We start from the raw sequence: 7,949 nt of genomic DNA on the forward strand, positions 1-7,949 counted from the left end.
TGGTACTTATAAAAGCGTTGAATATTCGACTGTCAAGTATTTGACTGTCAAGTATAATGTGATAACTTAACTCCGAAAAAGCGTTAAGACAAATGTTTCTTGATACAATTTTCGTGTCAAGAAAGATAATACACTTGACATTGGTGGTATGTCAAGTTTATTGATTCTTGACATTAATTACGTATCATATATGATAACTCTTGACATTTTTTATTTGTCAAGTATATGTCTTTTTTTTCTTTCAAATTAAATGTCCCAATTGATATTCTCATTTTCTATCTATATTCCAACGATACAATTACATCAACTAAATAAACATTATACATGTAAGATCTATCAACTCAATATATTCACTAAAAATTGTTTTTGTATACAAAACTCAACTTTCAACAAACACAAAAGTGACACAAATTGTTTAATAAGTAACATCTCAACAAAGTACATTATTTAATTTATATATTGAGTTTTGAAGTCTAAAGATCGAGAATTAAGGGTCAGACAAGCCATGTTTAAGCAAGTCAACCTGCAAAATAAAATAAATGGTGATAACATTAAATTTCAAAATATAGAAATAAGTGTCAAGATATAACAATGACAAAAAGTCATGCACAAGGAAAAATGTACATGATTGGCTTCCTTTATGCAATGGAAAAATATCATACTCGAAACTTAAAAAAATATCTACAACTTAAAAGTTAGGGACTTATTGGGATTTTATTCATTCTCTTTTGACCATATCCAATTTCAGGAGGAACAATTACCTTTTGCTGCAAAACGAAGGAAGATGAGAGAGATTTGAGAAAATATAATAAAGAAGAAGAAGATTATCAACAAATCAAGCATATGCTAAAATTTAAAATAAAAGAATGCAGAAACCTTTCCCCCAACTTTCACAACTTTCAAGCGAAAGCGACTTGACACAGTTGTAATCCCTCTATAAAGGCAATTAAAGTGCATATCTAATGGAAAGCTAATACAGGAATAAATAAGTAGAAGAGAATATTGGAAGCCCAATCTTATCTACCAGCAATAAAAAATTTCTTCAAAATTTTATTCACCAAAATAACTAATTAACTCTAAATAGATTACCCAAAGTGTGGCTTGATTTGAATGTCACTTCAAAACTACAACTAAGTAATCCAACCTACGAAAAGTTCAATAATAATGGTTACATACCCAAATTCCAGCAACTATATAAGAATTCCAAAAGAGTTTCAAGACCCCAATACATCAAAACATCCAAACATCGATAACTTTGCTGGACAGTGGCTCCAATCCCTTGAAATCTTTGAATTGAACATCAAAAATTGAAATTAACTCAATTATTAGACCAATACTTCAATGGTAACAAAGAACTATTAATACTAACCTCCAAACTTACCAAAATCTTGCCAAGATTGGTCTCAAACCTATTGGACAGCAACTCAACTCCTTCCAACACTTCAAAATCAATCTCATCATCAAACATTCAAACAAGCAAATCATTACAGAAGATGCTAAAATTCTTCATGGTTAACTCCTAGACTAACAAGCCCTCAGATTCATGAAAAATGGCTTACTCGAATTGTTTGCTCAAATTGATGCTTCACTCGAGCCTTAAACACAAAATTCAATGTAGATATAAGCTAATTTGAGGGGTCTCAACCCAAATCTAAAATCCGACCAAACATTAAACTCACACCAGACCAATGGGTAGAGAAAAATAACAAGAACCCACTAACTTCACCAAAAGGAACCCAACTTACCCAAAATTTCACCCAACTCCACGATCTGGCAAAAATCCCAAGGAACGGCGATGGTTGAGGATGAAAACAGTGGATCCTATGGAGGACTAACTAGATCTAGAACAAGGGCAGCACGGCTGTACGGCGAACGACGTCTGGCGCAAGGTTAGGCGACTCCAAACGATGTGCAGCGGTGTCTGGTCGGCGCGAACGGCGAGTAGCGAACGCTCCTTCTGGCTTGGACGAAGGAGACGAGCGGCGACGTCTTGTTACACAAACGGCTGGGCTCGACGGCGATGGACAACTTCGACTGGACGCTGGAGGGTGGTGGCTGAGGGAGGAGCTAGTCAGCTGCCGGCAACGGAAAGAGGGAGAATCGGCTGGGGCTGGTGGGGTGCTGCGAAGAGAAGGTTTCGGAGGGGAAGGGGGTTGCAAGAGAGAAACCAAGGAAGGAGGAGTTTCAATTTAGGGCATTTAACCATTTTACTTATTTAAAATAATAAGTTAATTATTTTTTATATTTTACTCGACACGAAAAACTTGTCAAGTAATGGTTCGCGTGAAAATATCCGAAACATTTCATCATTCTCCGTTCTTTTAACTCTATTGCTTGACATTTTTTTTTTCTAAAAGATCATTAATTGACCTTTTTTGTCAAAAGAAACGTCAAGTAATTAAAAACTACAAGTTTTAAGTAATGTAGATTTTGTAGCAATGTAAATTTAATCTGTTAAGATTAATTTTTATCATAATTGACTAAATAATAACAAAAATGTTCATGCAATAATGTGTAAAATGTCCATGTGAAAGACAATAAAAAGTTTTTGTATAAAGTAATAATAAACAAGCGATAGATTTTTTTTTTTTTTTATTGAAAGTATAAGAATTAAAATTAAACATTTGAATATAAGATACTAAGATTGAACAAATTTTAAAATATAAAGATTAATAGTATTAAAAAGAAGGTGAAATGGACCATGATATCCTTTGGCATCCTCATTATTTTTTTCTTCTTTTCTTTCCTACCTTTTCTTCTTTTCTTCCTTTTAATTACAAAACAAACTTCTTTTTATTATTGAACTTAAAAAAAAAAAGATAAATATTAAAAATACAACATAAAATTCACCATGGAATTCAAGAAAATTCTACCAAGTCAACATATTTCATGTTGTTTATGATATGTATACCAAACTTTGTGATTTTAATTGATAGCTGTTTTTCTAATGCTGTTAAAAAACGTGACCATTTTTTCCTTTTTTTACTTCTTTCGTATGGTCCTCTGAGTGAAGTTCTTGTTATTTACTGCGAAATTTTCCTTCTTTACTCATTAAACGCTGTTTTAACCGGGCCCTAAGGCCCACTTCTTCAATTGAAGCCCAATATATCATTTAAAATATTATATTTTTAGTTCTTATATTTAATTTTGATTTCAATTTAGTCTTTAAATTTATAATGCTACAATTTTACCTTTGAGATTTAAGTTTTGTTTCAATTTGGTTCATTGATTTCAATACTTACACTTTTAACCTCAATTTCTCATCAAATATTTATTTTTAATATTAAATATTAATGTCTATTCATTAATTTATAAGAAATGAATAAATTAAAATTAATTGCAACACTATTAAAATGAATTTTAAAAATTTCACTTCGTAATTATTTTAAATTAATTAATATACATTAACACAATAGACAAACGTGAGTATTTAATAGGAGTATATTCATGGGTTGGGTTAGATAGGTTAAAAGATTTTTTTTTAAACTCAACCCAATTGTTCGGATTTTAAATTTATTTAACCCAAATAACTTTAATTAAAAAATAAACTCAACCCAACCATGAATTATTTGGATTGGGTTGGTTTGGGTTGCTCGGATTAATTATTTATTTTTTTGTTCTGAAATGAAGTAAAATGTTAATATGCAAAAATTTGATTTAATTATTTTCATAGAATTATGATTAAGAAGAATCTCAATTACAATTTATATAATGTAAAATATATTTTCAAAGCGCTAAAAAAACTATTTTTATGAGTTAGAAAAAAAATTATCCAAAAAAACTAATGAAATTAAATAAAACTGAAATAAATATATGTATATCTAATTGTATCATAAATAATATACAGTTTAAAGTCAATAACAAGCTGGGGTTGGTTCATGGGTGGTTGGTTTGGGTTATTTTAGATGAACTAACGATGAACCTGACTCATAAAATTTATTCGAACCCAACCTAACTTAATCTGTGTGATTTTGAGTTAGGATATCAACTCTTTTTAGGTTGGTCGATGATCGACTTTTTCGAGTCATCAAATTTTTTAAACACCCCCTAACATTTAATAAAAATTTACATCACTTTTGAATGTACCTAATCCTAGAAGTATAAATGTTGAAATCTAAGGAATAAATTGAAACAAATTTAAAATTTAAGGATAAAGTTATAATATTCTAAAATTTAAGAACTAAGTTGAGATTAAACTTGAAATTTAAGAATTAAAAGCGTAATTAACACCTATTCACCAAGAAGATACATTTTTCTCTTTATTATTATTATTATTATTTTGAATAAAGCATCAATTATTTGTTCAGCTTTAATATTGTCAACTTTTACATTTCAACGCGTTTTTAATATATTTAATTCCATTTACTTCACAATTCAGGATCAGTGTTGTATTAATTGCATTTTATAATAACGACGTTTGTGTTTTAAATTCTGCTTTCTTTAAAACGATGGTCATAAAAACTATGTATTTGTTTTTTACAATAAAAAACTATGTATTATAAATATTATAAATAGGTGTTAGATGTTCATGCTTAGTCTCTAATGTCAAATGTCATTTTTCTACCTGTCATTTTGCATATAAATAGTGACATTTGGTGAATCTTGAAATAACATACATTGATGAGAAATCCACTTTAAAATTCCACTCAATTTTTCATATTATCCAATTTTCATAATTTTAGTTATTTTATTTTATTATTTTTTTATTATTATATTATATTTTCTCCATATTCATGTTCCCGTTGTGCTCTCCAATTTCACAACACGTTATCAGCACGACTTCCATTGTTGAAGGTTGGTCCTAAATGTAGGTCAGTTTTTTTTTCTTCTCTTTGTTATAATTAATAAATTAAAATTTTTAAATTGTGTATATTTAGTACATATTAAATTTCTAATATAAAAACAATGTTTTGTGATAGTGATGCCATGACAACACTTATCAAAATTAGAATTCGTAGTCATTGATATTAATGACAATAATTATTTGTCATGGAAACTCGATGTCAAAATCCACCTGTGATGGTTTGTGAAAACCGGCAACGGAAGCAAGATTGTTTCCCAATTTTCAAATTCACATAGAAAAATAAAATTCATAGTCCAAGCATTCTAAACAAACTAAAACATGCATAGAACAACAATACAGAGAAGAAATTTGGGGTTTGGATTACTGACCTTTGAAGACAATGAAATCTTCACGAGTTCCTTGTCTAATTGGTCACGAATACTTTGAATCTCCTTGAATCACGAACTCCCAAAGATAAACAACAAAATCGAAACAATTTGTTGAGCACCACCACAAGATAATCCTCTGTATTATCCTTAGGATATGAGAATTACAAGAGTTTTGTGGGCTCTATTGATTTTGGGAGAGAAAAAAAATTAGAAGAGATGAATTGTTTTATGGGAGAGGCCTTCACTGAAACCATAGACAGTATATGGCTTTTTGGAAGAATGAATATCGACTATATATATATATATATGATAACCATCTTATCATATAGTATATATTAAACTATATGTTATATAGAATATAACACATAACTTATAGTTTGAATTCTCTCAATAATATATGAAATGTAATATAAATTAAATTTATATTAAATATGTGAATCCAATTCATATAATTAATATTTGAATCATATTCAAATATTTATATCATCTCAAATAACTTTATATTATAACGTATCAAATACATTATGTTAACTATATCACATATAATTAATTTAAATTAATTATATCATATATAATTAATCCCTAAATTAATTTGAACAATTCAAATTAATAAAAAATTAATTCTCATGAGCTACAAAGGTGACCTTATGAACATGTAGATTAAAGCTCCAATAGTACTTGGATAATTAATTAAACTCCTTTAATTAAATTACCCAACTTCCATTAACTGTTGGTCCACTCCACTAAAGACCGACAACTGCACTTTTTGCACTGCAAATATATTTCTGTGTCCATTGGATATAACCAGTCAACAACGCGATGGCTCGTAACAAATTGCTTGTAAGTACAGTGGGCTAAAATTACTGTTTTGCCCCAATAGTTACTGTTGAGGTTGATGCTCTAACGTCTCGTGTCCTGTAGTTTGTAAATAGTTTGTACGAACGCTTGTGCTGTATAATATATGATATTTACTTCACATCTTGATTTTGCTGAGTTAAATGTTTTATTTGCTTTATCACAAACCAATAAACCTAAGATCTATGGTTATCTGTATGTAACTTAAGCATGTATGTGGTGACATATAAGTGGATCATGTATTAAGTGATAACCAAAAGGTCTGTAGTATATGAATATAGGAGGAAAACCTTATCCTAGTAGCGCTACGGGTGCGACCCGCTTTGTAGAATGGTCACAAGTGTTGTGACTTGTCATAAATAGTCTGATCTTGATCATTCATATAGGGAACATACGAGCGGCAGTGTCCTATATAAAGAGTTTGTATAAGACCTGACCACGAAGTGTTAACGTATTGTTATATAACACTGTTCATGACAGAGACTTCACTTCACTAGGATGACTATAGGTAACATGACTTCAATCCTGAGTGAGTTGGGAACTCCTGCTATTGAGGGCGGTCATTTGATTTGCATGGGTGCGAGTGGCCAAGTCGCCGACTCAAACCTACCATTTTGGGGATTCGTTTGATTTGAGAGCTGGGAACTCAGCTACACAAGATGGAATTCACTCCTTCCCCGATGCATAGGCAAATAGATAGATAGCTCTCTTAAAGGCTGATTCTAGGGCTTGAACAATGTGGTGCCATACACCTTCTCTTGGCCCGAGAGGTGTTCACACATAGTTGGACTATATCGTATTGTTTATTAGAGGAATAAGTGGTACTCAAGGAGTGAGATGTAACTACAGGGGCAAAATGGTAAATTGGCTCAGCTGTACTTATGAGGATATATGAAGGATCATCGTACTCATGATTGATTATATCCGATGGACACAAAAATATATCTGTGGTAAGAAGAGTTCAACTATTGGTATTTAGTGGAATGCCTGGCAGTTAACGAATGGTGGATCTCATGGCTAAAGGGTTTAGTCAGCTATTCACGTACCGTTGGAGCTTCGAGCCAAAGGTCCATAAGGTCCCTTTGGTAGCTTGGATAAAATTGAAAATTAGTTTTTGGGTCAGTTTGAAATGTTCAAATTGACAAGAAGGAGTTCGATTATATATGATATAATCGAACTGATTAATTATATATGATATAATTGACTAAATGTATGAGATACATTATTTTGGAGGAAATTAGATATAAATATGGTTTATATCAAGTAAAAGAGAAATTACTATAGTAGATATATGATATCAAACTATAGGTTAAGAAGATAATATGATTATATTCATTAACTAATTAATTAGACGGTTATGAGATAATTAGCCAAAAATTTCTCCGGAATCGTGCGAAAGTGGGAAAATTGAATTCGGTTCTTGTAATTGAAGAATAAAATGAAAATTGGTTTCATTTTGGTAAGACACACAGAAATTTGCTCACGGTGTGAATCTTTATGATCGCTTAGCGTTGAGAGCCTATGCGATAGCACCCATCGTGCTAAACAATCGCACACCCGCGCACTAAATGATCACACGCGATTTCTAAACGATCACTTAGCGCGCTGAGAAAACCTAAACAATTGCTTACTATTTGCTAGACGATCACTTAGTAAAACCTACACGATAATGTACCTTTTCCTAAACGACAAGCACTCAACTATAAGATAGTCATCTACTATCTCCCACTTGCTTATCCGTACTACACGATCGTCTTTTCCTCCTCCCTCTACCAATTCCATCAAAGTCCACCGTTTGGATTTTCACTCCGAGAATACCGAGGGCTTCGAGTGGTGGTGTCGTCCTCGGTTGTTGTTAGTTTGTGCACTGTCATTCATCTAGATGACCTGGTGCTGTTAAGCGACTGTTTGTTGGGCGATAA

General features: G+C 31.4%; 1 long non-coding RNA gene across 1 annotated transcript; it reads right to left on the minus strand.

The window, feature by feature from the left end:
- Positions 1-524: 524 nt before the first annotated feature.
- Positions 525-2,205, minus strand: LOC120089219. The gene is made up of 2 exons (XR_005485097.1): positions 1,746-2,205; positions 525-1,595 (listed from the first exon to the last, which is right to left on the minus strand). It is a non-coding gene; the product is annotated as an uncharacterized LOC120089219 (long non-coding RNA).
- Positions 2,206-7,949: the final 5,744 nt, after the last annotated feature.

The sequence above is a fragment of the Benincasa hispida genome, chromosome 10, assembly GCF_009727055.1.
Source record: "Benincasa hispida cultivar B227 chromosome 10, ASM972705v1, whole genome shotgun sequence".
NCBI lineage: Eukaryota > Viridiplantae > Streptophyta > Magnoliopsida > Cucurbitales > Cucurbitaceae > Benincasa > Benincasa hispida.